Genomic DNA, 21,326 nt, shown 5'->3' on the forward strand with positions numbered 1-21,326 from the left:
GCTTTAAATGTTATTCAAGCTTCTGTTTTAAGTGGCTTATGAGAGCTGAAACTGTAGCTTTTTGAAACTGCTTTCCAACTCTCATTCTTCATTGACTACTACAAACTCGAAAACTAACTGCATCAGGATTCAACATGGATAGTAACATGCTATTTTAAAGGCAATAATATTTTCATTCCAAACGTTTTTGATATAATGTTATAAATAGAAAAAAAAAAGTCATTTTGTCACCACAGTAGATTTCAAGACTTAAGATGATTGATAACAATAATGAGGAGCTGATCTCTGAAATGGCATATCTCACTTCCTCCCTAACAGAAAATTGGACGGTTACCACACTAGGGGTTCCACTGAAAACTGCAAAAAAAAGTAATAAAAAATCACCTGGACTTCCTATTCACTTTAGTTAGCTTGAAGCACCATAAGGGGCAGTTTGAGCACAATAGTGTCAAATATACAGTAACTGTGAATAAAGAAGTCATTTGGCAGAATGGATGATAATCTGCTATCGTGCTGCATTCCCTTGAAACTGATAATGGTAAATACAATACAAACAGTTTTCAACCAAGATATTTCCTTTTAAAATACAATCAAATGAAGACAAGCGCACAAATAACTTAGAACATTCATGTGGTTGAGCAATGTATTACTACATCTAGAAGCAAAGGCAATATGTAATGCACATACATTTTGGTGTTAGTACCCGTGTCTAATTCTTCACAGCTTGGGTTCAATACACCTACAAGGATCACAACTCTTGTCACAAGTTCAACCCTTCCCTGGCAGAAGATTCAGATTAAGAGACATTAAAGTTTTTCTTACAGATGCAAACAAAATAAACCTCAAGATGTCTGATGGTCTCAAATCACTGACACAAATGTTAGCAACTCCAAAGGATTTAAATTGGAGAGAAATTGGCTGGTTCTTGTAGATCCATCAGTGTATGGCAGTGGAAGTGAGCCTGATGCCCAGCTTCCCCATCATTTGAATATTATTGAAATGAGTCTTTGAAGTAGCTAATTACAGGACAGGCAGTATGCTCGGGTATTTCGAAATCCACCTCCTGCACGGGGTTTCTGTTAGGGGTCCCAGGGGGTGACAGGGCTATTGGTGAGAGGTGGTGTGAAGCTTGAGTCGGGGGTTGGTTTGGGGTGGCATTGAACAGACGTCATGCAATACGTGAGAGGCCCCATGTCTGCACTATCAGTAGCATCAGACAAGAAAGAGGAAGGGGGTTAGCAGTTCGCAACTGTTATGAGAACTGCAGTATGTTGAAACAGAGTGACTGCAACGGTGTACAACATCTCACAATCAGGCACACTAAGTTATATTGACACTCTCTTTTCCTCTTTTTCTCACAGTTACATGTACACAATACTAACACAAAGAATGTCACATGGGGTTAGTGTTCCTTATGCTGTAGCGGGGCAGATGGCAAACACTGCACTGCGTACTATTGTACACTGTAGCACTGATAAAGATGAACTGACTTCTCATGAGTCTTTATGCAGGTCTAAAATGAAGATTACCTCACACATGCAGGACTTTGTACATAGTCAGGTGTCTGAGAACAGTCCACGTGGTTTGACAACTATTTATACCCTGACTGAGCCTACTCTGGTCTGGAGTCTGTATCTGTCTTGTAGCTGACTGTGTCAAGCTATTTATCACACGGTTGTAGAAGCGTGACACACAAAACAGTCAACCCACCTAGCCAGATCGGATGTTGCAGAACCAGGTGGACTAGTCCCTTGGGTCTTGGAGCCATTTTCCAAGAGAGTGATAGATATGAGTAATCAGTAATAAGATTTCAAAAAAGGAAAAACTAAATGGTGGATATAGAGCATGTAACAATACTCATAGTGATGGTGGTGAATGGTTTAAGTTAAGCTTCTGTGTAGACAGCCGGACCCAAATCCCAAATACACAACACCCTCCTCATCCTCTCTCTTGTACTACTCCTTCTCCCACCTTTTCCTTTGCTGCCATGCAGAGCAGGAACATGAAACGGAGACCCTGACAATGACGCCGGCTGTGAGCCCAAGGACCAGCCATACATACTCACGTCGTCCCAGACCTCCAGATGGAGCTGCCAGCCAGAGAGCAGAAAGCAGAAGACGAGTCAAAGAGGAGCATGAGACTTGCTTGCCGGTACAGCAACCCACAATCAAGCCGACCTTGTTGGTCTGTACTCCTTTTTTTAATTCCTTCCAATCCGTGTGGTGTACAGACAGAGTGAGCACCAAAATACAGATGCATGCATTCACACACGTACCCGCAACCAGCGACACACACACACAACACACCTCCCCCAAGCACACACGTTTTTCATTCTCTTGCCTCTTCTTATGGCTGACGCTTTCTGTTCTCTCCTTTTTCCTTTCTCATTATCTCTGTCTGCTCCTCCCTTCCCTTTTTCAATATCCTCTTTCTTTCTCTCGGCTGCACATGCAGTCGGCTTCTCTTTGCAGCCCCCACCTTCTCCCTTCTCTCTCTCCCTCTACCTCCCTCCCTCTCACGCTGGCTCTCCCTCCATCTCCTCTCCTCTCTCTCTTCAGTGTGTGCAGAAGGAGAGGCCATTATCTGAGCCACAGCGGGCACGTACGATGGAGGAGTGAGCAGAAACAGAGCAGTGGGGGACAGTCGCTAGCAGTGGCAGCCTAGGAAACAGCACAGTGCATTAGAGCTCCCACCAATGGAAAAACCTCTTCTTGCCACTATCCACTCCCATCAACAGTACTTGTTCTACTGCATTAGATGACGTTACATATAAGGCTATGTTGTGAGCTTCATTCATCCAGAGAACCTCAGTGCAGAGACGAACCAGCGGCTGACAAGAGAACACACAATTTGAACTTACAACGGCATCAGCGGGCAGAAGAAAAAGGAGCAAAGAGAAGCAACGCTACATTGCTCGACTGAGTCTTCGGCAAATGGCATTCCATTTTCCTAACAGGGATTATGTTCCGTATTTGTACATCCAAAATTCAGCTTAGTCAAGGAGTAGTCACTGGTAATGATTCTGCAATTTCCATTTTCTCCTCATCAAGAGTCACATCAGTGGCCTATTCACAAAAAGCGTCAACCTTGTGGCCGATCATCTAGCAAAGTCGCAAGTGAAAGAGAAAGAAAGGTTGGAAGATGACGCAGTCGTTGGCTTGCTAGTGGTTTTTCCGGCCCCTTCCCCCGAGATCCAAAACGTACAGACAAGATGAAAAGTTTCTCAGTTACCATCAGAAACCGTGGGTCACTGGGTAGGTTATATTATAGTAACGCACAAGTGGGAAGACAAAAAAAAAATTAAGCAATACCGTTTTCACCGATGTCCAACAGCAAGATAACTATGCTTGGCAAAGGAGAGGGACCGGCGCAATAGTAACAGGATGAAGAAATAGAGAGAAGACTGGAGAAAAACATGGAAAGTTATTTGTGTGATTGATTCTGCTTTAGAAGGGAAAATGAAGCAGAAAAGAGCAACAACAGAAATCTCCAGGTTACCAAGTGAAGGCAGCAACTTTAATTGATCAACCAATTTGCTGGAGACTCTTGACGTCTGTCCTCTCCAGTCCAACACACGATAATGGCCTGTTATTATCCTCTCCTCACCATTGCTCTGCCTTGGTGTTATTGCCATTATCATCATCAACATCATCTCGATCGCTGGAAATGTCCTCTCGCCCACTTGCTTGTTGACTGGCCTTGTGGTCTCTCCTCTTTTTCTCCAACACTGATGGAGTTTTGGAGCAGATTTAACCAGGAGGAGGACGAGACGAGGAAACATGGCCGTCTCACCGATGCAGGTCGTTGTCAGCTCCTGTGTAGTGTTTTTCTCGTATAGTAACACTTAGAATATGCTGGCCTCACTGCGCTATGGGTGGATCAACTTCAATAGCCTTTCCTTGTTACTCTTGATCTCTCATTTTCTCTGGGTTTCTCAAACAGCCTCTGCCTCCCTCTCCCGATCTGCCTCTGTTTTGTTTCCTGAGCATTTTCTCCATCCAGCATAGCTTATTGCCCTACCGTTCCAGCACTTTCTGTCACACCCGCTCTCTGGCCCTGCAAATTGTACACTGCTTGTCTCTCGGTTACCACACATATTCGTATATACACACGCAGACGAGCTTCCATCCCAAAGAGGCAAAAAAAACCCAGCGCAGCTTATGCTGTCTCTGGGAACGAGAGGAGAAGTAGAACATTAGGTCACATGACTAGGGAGTGCCAATGAGCGAGAGGGAGTGCAGTGAGCAAGAGAAGCAGCTACGATGATGTAGCTGCTTCGTCATCACCGTCATCGGTGTCTCCCACCGGGGCGCTTGCCTCCACCACTTAGTGTACAGATGACACATGTGCCAACACCAACACACACTCATAAATGTGCTTTTTCATACACCTGACTTATTGTTCTCACTCCCCATCTGCCATGACACAGCAAATCCACCTCCAGACTGGACTTGTTTAAAGAAGCACCGACACAAGGAACTTTTTGTTTTGTAATACCAACCACAAAAAATAAATAAAACACATCACAAACACATGACATCACATGACCAGTATTTTTGAAAATATCATCAATAAAACAGAGCAAAAACACACCGATCATGTTACATGAAGGAAAGCCCTATACTCCACTAAAATACATTAACACAACCATTCACTGGAAAGAAATGAGCTCACGCTCGGTGAATGAGAGTCACCTCTCACATACACAGCTCACTAAAACACAAAGATCAATTTGATTAATTGACCAACAAAAGGAACTTTCACGTCTGTATTTTCTTTTTTTACCACATGATTCAGATACTCATAACAACATTTCATCTGTGGTTTTTCTATAAAGTACTGTACACAAAACTAAATTACAATAACTTCTCTTTATTCAAACACAAGAGTTCATTGATGACTCACAAACCAGCAGCACGATGCAGGAGTCACATTCAAAATCAATCTAGTTGTCCTATCTTTAGATTTACAGGAATGTAGATAAAGTGATAGAAATGAGCAAATGTTCTAAGATGTTCCCGAGAGATTAAAATCATAGAAATAAACAAAATCACAATGATGGCATTTAGGTTTGCCTAGTAGCTGTGTCCTAAAATCACCTCTTATACATAATGAGTTACATTTCAACACAACAATGTGACCGATTACATTACAACTGGCTACGTTCCAGGTAATTCAACTCACTTCAGCGAAGCAAAGACTTGAAGAGAATTGAAAAACAAAGAGAGTATGCTAACTCTTCAGTGGAAATCACATGGCAAACATGAATCAGGATATTGTACACTTACGGTAAACATGCTATAACCCGGCATGGAGAAAATGAGGAATGTACAACAACGATGCTAATTTATCACTTAGTCTCACAATGTAGTCAAGTACACTTTAAATGAGTAGCTTCATTCCCTCGAATCTCTCTCTCTCTCTCTCTCTCTCTCTCTCGCTCATCATTTCTCAGCAGCGCAAAGGAAAGGTCGGTTGTAGGAGGGATGACTGACAACAAAAGTCCATCACCAGCAATCTGTGTTAGGCTGGCTTGCATGACTAAGTCTGAGTCATTTCTCTTGTATTCTCAAAAAACCTTGTGACATAAAAGTCAAACAACCTTCTTAAAATTTTACCTGCATCAGGAAGCGTGAGTGTATGAAACACATCAGCAAGGAGGAAGGATGATTGTGTCATGGGTGACATGTCTTCTTTGTCTTTGATGAACAAATGTAACCTCACCACATATTTCTGCGCCCTCATTACTTTCCTCTCATTGGTGACATGGTGGATAAAGAAAATATTAAATGTCTCACATCAGCATTGTGGCTGGTACATGAAGGTCTTACCCTTCCCCATCTTTTGGGTCATGTGATTCCACCCCCCTACTGCTACCGCTCAGTTTTACACCCCCAATTCATATTGCCCTGCAGACTAGTGGCATCAAGGTCATCTGATCTGACACACTCTGTGGCTCTCTCTTTATCCTCTCACTCTCTTTCGGCTCTATATTTCTTTAACGTTCGCTTTTTTTTCTCTCTTTCTTCTCTTTTCATGTAACCCCCCCCCCCCCCCCCCCCCAAGTGCATGCCTGTTTTACATCAACATCAAGGCGACCACAAAGGTCCACTGGAAACAAACGCATAGGCAGACGTAAATGATTTTTCCCCTGCACACATACATGCTAGTGTGCATACAGTATTGGATTGTTCTCAGAGGGTCACTGGGTTTACTGGTGGGCGGGACAACAGGCTGCAGAGAGGCACTAAGCTCATGTTCAACGCAGCAGAAGCAGCGGTCCAGTGTTTGAGGCTAACATCATTAACAAGATTGATGGTCATATGTTCATATGATAGAAAAAAGTTATGTATTCTGTGTTTATCACATCACGCGAAGCGGTGATGTACTGCAATTGTCAGTGTTTGTGTGTTCATCCGTCCATCCACCAAATATCCTCACAGCCTTTTGCAGATAGAAAGATGAAACAAAAAGCACATTACTCAGGCAGCAAAGGGGATGAAATGAGATGATGACCTTGAAAAACTTGGTCAAGTTTTCACTTTTATACCTTTTTAGGTACACATGTCTGAAACCTGATGAGATATACAGTGATACCTCTGTACTCGACCGCCTCTATACTCGACCAAATCGGTGCTCGACCAAAAAATTCGAGTAGAAAATGTATCGGACCCCGAACAGATTTTCGGTACTCGATTAGCCGAGTCGACCCAAACACGCTCCTCGGCTGCGCTCCTCGGCCAGCGGGTAAGCGTCAGTTCGACTCAGACCGCCAGCTGAGTAACACGTACACAAATTACGTACGCAAATTACGTACGCAAAGACGTACGCAAATTATAGCAAAATATGAAAGTGGTGTACGAGCCATTTCCACTATCTTGAAGCAGAAGCAACTGACAATGGACAGGTTCCTTCTTAAAGAAAAGAGGAAGGCTACTGCCCAGCCAGATTCACCTCCACGGAAGAGAGAGAGAAGGGAGAAAACCCCTGGAGGCGCGTTACCTAGCGTCATCATGGAAGGGATTCCCCTTCCGTGATGTCGCTAGTGCCATCAACCACTCTCTAAAACGTAAAGTAAATTATACAAAATGGTTTATAATGCTTTATCTTTATCATGTACTGCTTGTGCACATTTACGTATTCATTGTTGTTTAGATACATGTTCTTATAATATTTTAGGTATTTTTCTAAATGGTAAGAACGGATTAAAATACTTTCCATTATTTCTTATGGGAAAATTGGTTTCGGTGGTCCAACAAATCGGTGCTCAACCACCACCTCAGAACGGATTATGGTCGAGTACAGAGGTATCACTGTACAGTATTTTCCGCACTATAAGGCACAGTGGACTATAAGGCGCGCCTTCAGTGAATGGCCAATTTAAAACCTTTCTCATATAAAAGGCGCACTGGATTATAAGGTTCATCTGATTATAAGATGCACCTTCAATGAATGGCCTATTTCAAAACTTTTTTCACAACTAAGGCCCACTGGATTATAGGGTGCACTGTTGGTTTTTGAGAAAATTAAAAGCTTTTAGGTGCGCCTCATTGTGTGGAATATACTATAATGACAAAACAAGCACATTTTCAGGAAGCCAGAGGCACAAAAATGTGTAGGTCAGGGTAAAGTTTTGAATTCAGGTGTGTTGCGGGATGTTTCCGTCTCTGACTGCCTTGTTATGTATATGTTTGTGTCTGTCAGCCTCGGAGTGTCAGGCAGTTCACATGTTGTTCATATTTAAAGGATGACCTTGTCATTTAATCATTCATCCATTGACTGGTTTGCTCTCTTTGTCTTTGCTATCTGGCCCCACCCCCAACACGCTCCCAGGCAGCTGGTGTTAGGTTTAGGGTGGGTTTGGGTGTAGATCATAGTACTCAGTGTAGAGTATCCTGGCTTGAGTCATACCTCCTGACTTTTGGCACGTGCAAGTCAGCACGAGTAGACCAGCTGGGGAGGGCAAACCCCCACCAACGCCACCACCAACACTACAACCAGCGCTCACAAAGAGATGGGGAGGAGTTGTTTGGGAGGAAGGAGAAAAAAAAATCAGAAAGGTTGTTGGGGGTGGAGGGCTTTTGAGTAGGGTGGAGCTGCTAAAAAATAACGAGGAGGAGGAAGAGTGGGTTGCTGTTTTAAAGAGGCAGCTCTTTGTGCTTCAGGTTTGGGACATGAAAAGAAGAGGACACAACAGAGGGAATATGTTTGAAAAGTCTGGATATGAAAAAGGGAGAGCAGACAGAAGGAAAATAAATGATAAATGTGTGAATTTAAATAGTTCAAAAATAATTAAAAAAAAGAAAACCTTGTCTGCTACTACCTGCTGGGATTGTGTGCATGTCAAGTCATGATAAAGAGCTGAGCAATCAGAACTCACTTTGTTGTAATCATTAACAGAATACCAGAGCTTTCCAGGTGATCAGCCTGATATCTGATGGGTATTTAAGGGTAAATCATAAACTGCTCATACTTGAGAGAGAAAACCAATGAAACCTTCCTTAGCTCTGTACAGTGGCTGGTTGCCAGACTTGTCTCTCTCAGGATTTAGGCTAAGATTAGCTTCCCATATGTTCAAGTCAGACGTAGCCTGGCTTAAAGGGCCAGTGCTCTAATGTGTGCTATGAAACCATGTAGCCACTAAATCATTGATACAATCAAGGCCAAGGTGAATTTGTAATATTTAAACATTAAAGGCAGGTTTACGAACGATAGTAGCTGGATTTTCTTTAAATGTGAAGTTTTTGATTATGCTGTCTCAAAGTTATTTCTGTGCTGCCACCAGTTTGGTGTGTTCTCTCATCAGTGCAGTTCTTTACCTTGTATGGAGAGATTAGCCTCCACTGAATTCCAATGAATAGACTGGTACTTCAAAAATCAATATTTTCATGTTACAAAAGAGTGAGACGAAAACTTCAGCAGCTGTGGCGCTGTGTTACATAAAACCTGGCATCATTGGGCAGCAGCGGGATTCAGGCTTGTGTAAAGTGCATCGCTCAGTGGGAGCGGCAGAACAGCCGCCAGAGAGGTGAGAGTTAAAGAGCTGGAGCAACAGCTGACGGCTCCACCTCCTCCTCCCTCTATTCATTTTTTATTAGCTGCGGCACCAGGCGGATGACAACCTCCTTCCATCATCAAACACAGATATGCCAACAAGAATTCCACTGGGCCACTGACCACAGTGCCTCACTTAGTGCAGGGTATCAATCCAACATGGGAAAACTAGTGTACATATATTAAGTGTACATATATTAATGACTGCATCCATTTAAGGGAACTTTCTTTTGGATTTTATGTTTTCAACTTTTGTTGTATGTTTTCAATTTGATAAAGTTGAACTTGTGTGCATAACGGGTTGCAGTTGAGGTTAACTGGATAAATGTATAGTCAGTCACTATTCAAATGGTTGATCAGTTCATGAAATATAATTTAAGAATAAGATATATCCTAAGAGACTGGATATAACTGGATTAAAATTAATTTTAATTAACCCTTGGTTACCAGTGGGGTTTCATGGGACATGGGTAGCATGAGGTGATGTCACACCCTCTGCTTCCTGAAGCTCTACTATATACAGAACAACATACTCCACAAATACACAGACGTGTGGCGCCGGCTATTTGGTCATGTGACAAACCTTGGATGCCGGACTTGAGCTAAAATTATAAACAATGACGTCATCAGACAGCCAGTGTTGCCACGGAAACTAGGTCAGTGTTAACCCTTTGTGGACGAGGCTGGGAAATTTACGCAAGGATGAACATGTTAATTAACATGTTCTTCTGCAGTCATGTTTGCAGCCGTTTGAGTGTTTCTGTTTCCAGTGCTACATTGTGTAAAATATATCTCATATTTAATAGGAAATCCTGTGTATTGATGTGGAAATGAAATCATGTGAGTGGAGTCTGTCTACCTTGTAGCCTGTTGTGGTTAACTTTTGATTCTGTTCTGCTTTATGAACTGCAAGAGACTAACAAACAGACACAGTGCTGCAAAACAGAGATAGACAGCTAAAGTCCCTCCTCTGCACGTTTTCAACCACATTGATCATCACACATAATATTATGTTTTGAGATGTAAGAGCAGCTGTGTAGGTCCTGAAAACACTTAAGGATAATCTACTACTTATTATTGTTTAAAATGGTGTTCTCACCATGTTGGGTGTGGACCGTGCTTGTCTTTATGTAACCAAGGACACTTTTGGCAAATATGCAGATCTTCACAAGATAAACACTCCACCAGGGACAAACTCAGTAACCATGACATCCTGGTCACGCTGCTCTCATGAGCAGACAGTTAAACTATTTTCCCCAGCAATCCAGATGGTTAGAGACAACATGAAAAGAAAGACTGTCTGCCCGATCATGGATTAGAGCAAGCTTAGAGCTAAGCTTGAGCATGTCAGTAGTAACATAGAGTTAAACCCATTCAAGACATTTAGAACTGACTGACTAAACTACATTTCATGTCACTGTAGTGATGCTGCTCTGCTAACATACAGTATATACCCTTGAGTCATGTCCAAGTTCACAACACAAAATGTGTCGGTCGGCACGCCAATGCTTTCCTTCTTCCGCTGGGAAACGAGACAATCAGAATGTCGTAGAGAAGACAACAGCTTGTCTCGTCCTCAATAATCCATCCTCTATATTCACCGATTGAGCGAACGTCCTTTAGACACAAAACACAAGCGTGTTGAGCCCCGGCAAACTGCAAAGGAGCGGCTCCCAACAGGCACAGGTTACTACGCCTGACAAACGAACATGTACGCATGCGTGACACACTAACTTTTACTCCCTTTACCTCATTTGACTCCAGAACCAATGGAAGAGAGAACGACTATCTTGGCTCCTGCGCCAGCGCATTGGGTTCCTCCTCCCTCCTCCTCTTCTGGTCTCTTGTATCTACACTACACATGCCTCGCTCTGGCGCCAATCAGCGGGCAGCGTGGGATGCTTTAAACTGAGGATGGCAGCACTTTATTGCTGAGACACTGAGCTCGCCGCTACTTGGACATAAACTAACTTATTCGAGATTGTCTTCTTCCGGGTAGGGAAGCACAGACCTTATGGTGTGTAATGCATCTTCACTCTGTATTGATAACAGGGCTGATATCGCGAGTTCAAAACGGAACGTACCATCCAGTCAGAAATGATCCCAACGATACAACAGCGACAGTCCTAGCCTATCATTGTGTCAACTTTTAAACAATTCACACAAACATGTCGAATAAAGTGTTGATCACATTCTGACAGAAACAGTTGAAAGAGTAGAAGACGGTCATTGAGTTGGTTGATCAACATTCACACCTCACACCACTGGAGAACCAATAAGTGAAAATCAAACTTGAACAGAGATCACAAACAGGCCAGAAACACCCTGAAGTCCTCTCTTACCTCAGCTACCAGTTCGGGGTCTTCCCAGCAGCTTCGGCCGTTGTCTCCAAAATATTCCACCTTTACAGCCATTCAAAAGAACAAGAGTGGGGGGCAGCGAGAGGGAGACAGAGAGAGGTGGGAGGGGGAGACAATAACAATCAATAGAGTAATGCGACAAGAGCCTGCTCAAAAAGACTTGTCACTAAAGACCACGGGGTACAACACACACGACTAACACACCATCTCCTTATCAGTCCTGCCATCTTCATCCATCAACAAAAAACAGCCGTGTGCACTAATCTGTGTGACTCGTCCTCAAATAGTGAATGTATTAGCTGGCACTTCCCTCTACTGCTGGGACAGAGAAGAAGTCTGCAAAGGCAGTTATAGAATTATGTAATGTCTGCATCCAGACCCGGTGTTGTTCTAATGTATGAATTAGACAACTATGGTAAGAGTGTTTCTAAATGAATGAGAGTAAGAGGTGAGCTCAGAGTGAGATGGAACAGATGGAAATGTTTCACCAACCGGGGGCTGATGATTTAAAACGATAAGAGACTCTTATTTACATCACATCTTGTCTATACAATCCTGGCTGGCTTTATATTGTGTGTTTAGTCTCGAGCGGTCCCCAGTCCTACCAACCTCCCCCCCCTCCTCCCGAACTCTACCCCCCACCCACCCATCAATCCTAAAATAGTCTGGAGTGATGAATATTTACCCTCCAAGCCTCTGAGCTGCTTTGGTTTGTATTCCTCCGTCCGCTGGCCAAATCCCCATCAGAAGGATCAGTCTCCCTCTCGTCCTCACCTCTATCCCCCTATCCCTTTCTTCTCTCTTCTCTCTTGTGCTGTCTTTCTCTCTCTCTCTCTCTCTCTCTCTCTCTCTCTCTCTCTCTCTGCCTCTCCACTCTTCTGTCTTTCTCTCTCTCCCTCGTCTGTACAGCCCATTCAGGAAGCCATCTTGTGTTTTTAATCTGGCTTTACATGAGCCCTCGTATGCACAAGCTCTCTCTCTATTTCGCTCTCTGTCGCTTGCTCTCTTGTTCTACCCCCCTCCCTGCCTCTCTCTCTCTCTCCTGCTAGTATGCCATAGGTCTACCGCACACACGCTCAAATATACACACACACACACACACACACTATGATCACTATCACTCCTTCCTCACCCTCATTCAGTTTTTTTTCTCCTTCTGTGTACATAATTTGAATGTTCCCTCAACCAACCCTTCCTCCCTCCCTCCCTCTTTCTCTCTCTTTCTCATTTACTCTCACATTTGAAACATATACACTTATGAACAAATGTACACACACACACAGACACACACACACAGCTCGCCGGAGAGACGTCACGGTGGAGATAGCGCACAAAAGCAGTCTGTCCACCAATCAGAGGCCGGGTTGGGCTCTGCTGCTAGGGTGGAAAAGAAGGAGAGCAAGTGAGGGTGGGAAAGAGAGCGAGAGAAAAGAGGGAAAAATCAGAGCTAGTAAAATGAGGAGGTTAAAGTGAAAAGGAGAGGGTCATCGTGTGTGTGCGTGTGTGCAGCGCCATAAAGGGAGGCTGACATAAAGACACAGAGTGAAGGTGGATGGGAGGTGGACGTGTCGTAGGGGGATGGGTCATCTCTATGCCTGTCAATTATCTCCCCGAACTCGCCTTCCCTAAACAATGCCTCTGGTATGTGGTATCGCTGAGCACCATCTGTGTCAGGGCTGCTCGCAATAACTGGACTGGACTGCACACGCGCACACACACACACACACACACACACACACACACACACAGACACACACACACACACAAACATATACACAGACCCTTTCAAGCAGTCACACAACCCTCCTACTTCCACCCCACCCCCGACAGGCAAAATGCACAGTTACACAGCAAAGTCCAACTTGCTGACGCAAGACAAGATACACAAAAACAGCACATTGCTGTTTAAAAAAAAACACTTCAAAGTTGTTTAAGCGACAAAAATTAAAGAAAACCATCAAGAAAGATCATGCTGGCTTCACCAAACAGTGATCTTAAAAGGATACATGTGAAAACACCACCTACGCTGTCGGGCTTTGTGAGTTCTGTCTACAGTCTTTGCAGAGATGGAAATACCAGGCATACTTTGGAAAACCTGTATTCACAGTGTTTAATATCACAATGTGAAATATCACCACAAATGTGCACCTTTTACACCACACATCCATGTTTGTTGTCATTGAATGCTTCACACATTCAACAAAACGCAAAGGGAAATGGTTTGTCCAGATCAGGCACCGGGTACCGACACCTCGATGTATTTCTGCTTCACTTCGCATTAACATGTCTTTGGCTGTTTTGCAGAAGCTATTTTGATGTAAGCAAACGGCACCGCAAAAAAAGTCTCCTCAGATATGAAGCGCTGCGACAGAGCAAGAAGGGCTGCAGAATTAGTAACCGCTGGGAAACGAGATAAAGTCAGCACAAGTTCAGGCAGTCTGGTGAAGAAACAGCGGGTCGAGATGAAACCAAGAGACAGCAAAGGGACGGAAGGAAACGGGGTGAATCGGAAGGAGAGCATGGCAGGCGCAGTGACACAGCATATGTAGCGTCTGTCTGATGCTCTCATATGGTATGGGAAATCCCCTCGCTGACGTCACACAGACCACGTGTGTGTGTGAGAGTTTGTGTGAGGACAGGCGTGTTGGGGGTAAGCTGGATAGACCGGATTCAGCGAGGATCGTCACAGGTAAGAGTCGACGTGGTAATCGCCACGCTGGTAGGTTTGAGCACACAGCTGGCACGGCTCTCATTGATAAGACTCAAATGGGCATCCAATGAATGTTATTCACATTAATTCTCTTTACTCATTGTGTTGTGGCCCTGACATAAACCTCGCCTCCATTCAACCTCAATTCACTCACAAACGTCCTCTTTGCTGCTGTTGTCTAATCGACTCGAATTAAAGAATTCAGACCCACAAGCTTGTACCAGAAACACTTCGTCCAGCTCGCCAGGAGCAGGGGAGTTAGGGAGGCTAACCACAGACCTCTGATAGCATGTCATATAAACATACATTCAGTTGCAGGAATATAGACCAAGTAAAGTTATGGGGTAGTTTGTCTGTAATTTATACCAATTGCTCTAATTAAAAATGTTGGTTAAGCCACAGTGCTCTACTTTTAAGCAGACCTGCTAATTCATACAGACGGACGATTACAGACACCAATGTCAATGAGCGTAATTGGAAAGCAAGCTGTCAGCCACACTGAGCATGTTACTGACTGACTACAATCAACCAGTAATTGTTGACAATTTCAAGTAAATGGGGAGACTTACAGGGAAACAATAAACTTCGTGTCCCACTGAACATTTATTGGATTGTGTAGAATTGCAGAGAAGTGTTTATTCTAGACAGCCTCTGGCTAAACCTGCTGCTCAAAGTTTCATTGCGGAGAGCTGCAGAGCAGGAGAAGATGGAGGATGTGGTTGCCAAGCAATAAGGGACTCAGCTGCTGCATCCATATGGAGGTCAGAGGGCAAAGATGCAGGGATTGTGGGGGAAGGGGTATTGACTGATGGGCGGTTGGGCAATTGGTTAAGAGCTGCTGATGGAGAAAAACCACATCTACTGCAGATCTTCTAACTTGTGACTCACTACTGTCAGCAGGACTAGAGGAGCAGTGAGGATCTTTGCTGGGAAAATGGCTGATCTGAATACCTGAAAATCTGATTTAAAATTTAAAAAAAAAAAAAAGTTTAGCTTGTTGCAGTTACTGTAAGCATTGATTTGTCATATGAATCACAGAAGGTTGTAAACAATACAACATGGAGCTCGTAAAGACTGCAACAGAAGATCATTTCGGTGATGTTTCAAAGCACTGCCTGCTTGCTGCAGTCTCGATTAGAAGACACTGCATTCTGCTAACTAAACAGAAAGCCTATCATTACCAGTATTTTACATCATTCTGTGTCAATACCAACATTGCCAGTCTCCTTTAAACATTGATGTCCCAGCTACAACTTAGTGAAAGATGCTCATCACAAATCTTAATTAAAATTATTTCGAAAATTCAGGTAAATATTTTACATTTATATTTTTACAGAGCTATTTCAAGAGAACATGCTTATATTAGTTGGACCTACAGACCAGCCACAAGTCTGCTGTAATTCTGTGAGATCAGCCATGATGTAACTAAATTCTAATGATGCATGACTACACGCGACTTGGCATTAACAATTATTATTATTATTATTATTGTCAATAATAATAATAATACTGACAATAATAATAATAATAATGATAATAATATTCTTTATTAGCTTATTGAGCTTACCTGATAATGCTGATATTCACTCTTTACTTAAGGGTGAAAAAGAGGTGCATGCCTATCATTGAGTTAACAGAGAAGCACAGTGACTGGGTAAATACACTATGTCGTGTGTGTGTGCGTGTCTGTGTGTGTGTGTGTTTGTGTGTGTGGGTGTGTGTGTGTGTGTGTGTGTGTGTGACTTGGGTATTAGACATACAACCATATGAAGGTGTATTATGAACAATTTGCAGGACGTTACACACCTATCTAATAAGTCAGGTGTTTTCAAACTAAATATTAATTATCCTTTTGGCTAAGTTAACCATTACATTGTGTGGCACACAGTTTCTGCACAGACAACTTGGGTCACACATGAGTGACATGAGGCAAGACTTTAAAGGTTAATTTTTACAGGCAAGATTTGCTGGTCTCTTACTTGCAAAGTCCTTTAACACCGTAGCTGCACACAACAGAAGAAATGCGTGTGATAAATGTTTGGTTAACAATAATATTAATAATAAATCTGTATTACTTCAGCATATTTCACCGTGCTCCTAAATTATTGTGAATATATGTCACCAGGAATGATTGTGGGATCAGACCTTTACTGCATGTTCAACTCTACTGTTAGAGATATTTTCCCTGTTGGGTCACAACAGCAAATAAAACTATTTTATCCTCTCTGTTCACGTTATCATTCGTTTCATGCTCGTGTCAGTATCTTGATTGTTTCCATCCTCTCCTCGCACTGACAATCACACTCAAACATAATTTTTTCAGCTAAAAAATGGCAACAATGTGATAATAAATATACTCTATAATTAATATGAATAAATAAAACATGGTGTAACTATGTGTAAGAGGGTTAACTGTGAGGAGCGCTCCATGCTGACACCAACCAGCTCTCTCTCTCCTCTTTTCCTCTATCCTATCTTTTCATTTTCAACATCAATTCCAGGGAAACTCGAACAAGAAATGAGGTTGTAAAATGAATAATAATTATTTTAAATTTTGAGTTGCTGAAATGAAAACCAACAACTACTGTGTATCATCCAAAGAACAAACCAACATGTCTTTAGGCTCGTATTTGAAATGGAATAAATCGACTCCTCTTCAACGTCAAAATACTTTGTGCTTGTCTGCAAAGTCATCTCCACCCATGAGCTCTTCCTTTAGTGAGGACGCGTGATATGCTTCTATGTTTAGGTTTCTTGGATTTCAAAAGTTGATACAGAATGTGTTGAGAAAAGAGTAAAGGAGTTTAAAAAAGTGTTCTGAATTTGCAAATTGAACACAATAATAAGGCCAGAAGTTAGTGATCCCTACAGTTGCTTGATCAATATTATTTTGATTTGAGAAATCCTTGTTTTGAATCAATGTTCACAGAAAATATGAATGGATTAGAAACACGTATTGAGAATATTTAACACAATTTGCATCATTAACTAGTATTTTAGGGTCTTGTGATGGATCTCAACATCTGCCAGGATAGCAGAGTTATAATGATGAATGAACTATTAGAATTCATATGAGAGACTTTTAGTGATGACTGCAATTCATATGACATTGAAGTTTAATTCCAGAAACATTGGAACCTTTTTAACATCTTTTTTATTTCTTGATACTCCAAAGAATTATTAAATACTCAAAATAAAAGTTAAATTCTCTGTGACAAACCTAACCTTTGGAGAAGCATGCAGTGTCCATTTCTTGGTAACACGTTACCATTTTTTACCCATTTCCTCCTCCTCAATTACTGCTGACCATTAGCTGCATCTTCCTGTCCTCCTGTTTGGCTTTTCATCCCATCCCCCCGTTCACGCTACCGATGAACATAGAAACAAAGAGCCACACATGCACGTGCACTTCCATTAACGTGCAAGTGCACACTTTAAAAAACATCCACTCTTTGTCTTTCTTTGCACACCCACACACACACAAATAGAAAATACCTAAGGTTAACCCCCACCCTTATCCAAGGACCTGGAGGTCAAAGGACAAAGCCCAGGCAACTGCAGGAATTCTCCACTGCTGCTGTTCTGAAGCCCTCACTAATTCAGCCATGCAAACACACATGGTGTCCACTAACAGTCTGTTACCACAGCTTTAAGTCACATGTGAAGCATTTGCACAACAGGAACAAGTATGAAGAAAGTTATCCATCTGAACGGTTATAACATTTTTACAACAATTTAATAAAATCTATTTATTATCTGAATTAACTACACCTCAGGTAGTGTAGAAACAAGTTGGTGTACCTCCCTAATTGTTAAACCGGAATTTCAGGTCTCTAAACACATCATCATGAATTAAACATCCACATACTGGAGCTGAGTGGCCTCAGAACTCTGCTACACAGTGTAGGCAGTGCTGACAGAGTGCTAGTATAAATCTATTGTCTAGGTAACTGGTGGAATTGCCTGGGTATTTGCTTGATTCATCAATTTATTCTTTGATTAGTGAATTATCAGAAAAATGGTCGACGAAATTTCAACGTAGTTGTTAACTAATAGTTTGATAAGAGAATCAAAAGCCTATTAAATGTCCAACAGAGACTCAGCAGAAACCTGTTGCCATTTGTTTTGAGTGTTTAATACCTACAGTAGTCACAATTTACCTTGTGACTGTCATTAGACTGGATAAACCCTCTGTCATGTTTTGGATTTTGTAACAATTTCAAACTATCTTTATTCAGTAAAAGAATTGGTCTTTAATCGTGTTTTAAAAGCTTTACATTACTGTGTAAAGCTTGGTCTCCTTGGATCAAAACTTCCATCACCTTTTACTGTAAGAGGTGATGGACGTACAACTATCGAACTTGAGTTTTGGAATCCACTTCCTGTAAAAGTGTGATAGGCCTGGACAAGTGTCAAACATAAAACCCTGCTTGAGAGAAAAAGGTGGTGTGAATGGTGACACCTGTAGCTGTAAAACTTAATTTGTGAGAGTGGATTCATTAAGCAACTTATTTGTCATGAATGCAGAAAGAAAATTAGTGGAGGGACACTCCGTGTTCTCTTGTAGTTGACACTGTCCCTACACAGCTGCCCATCTGGACAAGAAAGAAGCTTCTGGTGACAAAGCCCAGTCCGAGCAGGTGATTTTCTATAGCTTCAAATCCTAACAGATTATAAAATTGATTTCCGCCTGCAGAGATGATCCTCTCTTCAATTTCAAACAATATCTGAAAATAATGGGATATCATGCATGATAGGATTGCAAGACTAGGTGAGGAAAAATATTCCTGTGCTACAAGAAGCAATGAATGCACCGCCTCATGGAGAAGCATCTTTCCAAGATAGAAGTTAGCAAGAAAACACATTGTGGATAACCAAATGTTTGATATGATGTGGTAAGCTATCTTTTACAGAGACCGGAAAGTGAGATTTTAACTTTTGGTTTACAGTCCTTCAACAGTAATATGCCAGTGGGCACCAACCCGAAACCCTAAAATGTAAACTGCTGCTTGGCAGCACCATTAGTTTATCCAGGAAGTGTCTGTCATAGGTCCTGTTGGGAAGGCTTTCATGTAGGGATTGACACTTAACTTGTAAATATCCAACATGTTTAATCATAATGGAGGCCTGGCATCTCTGAGACGCCATTGGAACCAGTAGGATCGGAGGTGAAACTAGATCATCTGGGTCAATCATCAGGACAGACTCAGATTCAGACCAGTTTTTACCCTGTCCTGTCCTATCTGTCATATTCACTTTATTCAGAGCCAGCTTCATTGTCTTTCAGACAGTAATTACAGGTTTCATTAATATAGTTATAAAATACAATATTTTGGACTCCTTGACCCAAATGTTTGCAGTCTTCTTCTTAAGCTCAGAATCATTTGTGTACTAACACTATAGAAGTATTACTTCAAACAATAAATATAACATTATCAGAAATTAGTGAACTTTTCATACCTCCCACTCGTTCTGCCTCTTCTTCAGCTCTTCACATTTGCGCAGCTTACAAATCTGCTTGCCAATCTTGCGATTCAGACAGCTCGGGCAGGTTCCGCAGTTTTCCTTGCGGAGGCAAGGAGTGCAGGCGCCACATTTCTTCCTCCTTTTTTTCTGGAGCTCAAGAGTGGCATCCAGCGAGGAATCAAAGGGAGATAGAGAGAACAGCCCTGCCTGCTCATGCTCAGTCTCAATATATTTGCTCAGAGGGGATGTCTTCTCCAAAGAGTTCTTATTCAAAAAGTGAGATTGAGCCTTCTCGATGTCTGTAGAGAATTTGCAAATGTCCTCTGATAGCTGGCCAGGCCCTGTCCTCTCCCTGGGCATGTTGACAGTGTGGTTATTTTGTCTCTTAAATAGGAGAATTTAAAAAAAACACAGAAAAACACACTCACGATTAAAAAATAGACCTAAAACTCAACACTTCAATACTGTTGGTTGTTGCCAAACAGTGAAGTCCAGATTGGTCTTCTAACTTGAGTCCTCTAGGGACATGTCAATAATTATACTGTGTTCTTGGTCACCCGGGTGGTCTTGTAGAATCTGGGTGATAACTTTCAGAATGGAGTCCATCTTTGCCAGATGCCCTGCGAGGTGTGCTGTGGTCCACCACAATCCAGATGTCGTAGCTGAATCCGGGTGGTCATTGTGTAGTCTGGCCAGTCTAGGCACAGTCAGGAAGAATGCAATGACTGCACAGAGACAGAAAAAGCAAAACATCCTATATGTCAAAGGATACTTTCTTTTAGTATTTCCTGCATACCAAAGATGAGTTATTGATCCAACTGATAACAAATTTAGACTTTATTTTGTAGCCAAAAATAATGTCAAAATGTTTTTGCAAGCTGGGAGTATGTGCAAATTTCTTGTCTGATGGTTGACATGAAAGCTTTGGTGATTCAAGAATAATATTATCTAAGAGCACTGGTGAACCTTACGTAGTATCACACCATGCAATGCTATACAATCCAAATGAGGACAATGTCAACAGTATTTTCCTTTTCACTTCCATTTTGTCATATCAGAAATGATCCAAAACCAATTATAACCACTTAATGTCATCCCTGCATACCATTAAGTTTCCACCACTTAATCTTCTGAGCACATGAAAATAAATGTGCGCCATTCCTGATGTAGCTGGATGCCAAGATGTTCTTTATCTATGTGGAGAAGTGGAAATCTGTCTATCTAATGACCATATATCAAATTCTGGCAGTGCCCAGCAGTTATGGTTGGAAAGAGGGTTTATACATTATAGATATCAAATTCTTGTGCAAGCCTAAAATTATGCTCTATGGGTGTTTTCTAAAATCGCATATCAAGGAATGACAGATTTCTCAGGTAGAAATTATAGGACGTTCCCTGAATTAACCTAGATTCTCCCAGCATGCAACCTGTGCATGCAATCCATCAGACTGTTATAGGTGTCAGTTGCATAGCGCAAGGGTAATGAGGTTGAATATGCAGCAGAGCTGAAATCATTAGTTCATTGTGTTAAATTTATAAATAATCCATTAACCATTATCATCCTGTTAGACGTCACTCCCCAACTCCTGTATTCATGTCAATATTTGGTATAAAGTCTGGATCACATGTGATATTATTAGATGTTTTTGTCTGACACCCCTAAATCATGATTCCGTTACAAACACAGCTGTAAGTGCCGTGAATCCAGTTGGCTCATTGCCAACCAGTCCTACATG

The 21,326-nt window shown here is 42.0% G+C and overlaps 1 protein-coding gene across 3 annotated transcripts in view; it reads right to left on the reverse strand.

Moving 5' to 3' along the window:
- The window catches only part of tet3 (tet methylcytosine dioxygenase 3), a 33,914-nt gene extending 21,669 nt beyond the window's left edge, over positions 1–12,245 (reverse strand). Inside the window, exons 1-2 of one of the 3 annotated variants that reach the window (XM_068310159.1) lie at positions 12,100–12,245; positions 11,397–11,456 (exon numbers count right to left, since the gene is read on the reverse strand). The gene's annotated coding sequence lies outside the window, so the exon portion shown is untranslated. Of the gene's footprint in view, positions 1–1,710; positions 1,820–2,065; positions 2,369–11,396; positions 11,457–12,099 lie in introns of those variants that run through there. The other 2 variants (XM_068310158.1, XM_068310160.1) reach the window with 2 other exon arrangements.
- Positions 12,246–21,326: the final 9,081 nt, after the last annotated feature.

Source organism: Antennarius striatus, chromosome 3 (genome assembly GCF_040054535.1).
Source record: "Antennarius striatus isolate MH-2024 chromosome 3, ASM4005453v1, whole genome shotgun sequence".
Lineage (NCBI taxonomy): Eukaryota > Metazoa > Chordata > Actinopteri > Lophiiformes > Antennariidae > Antennarius > Antennarius striatus.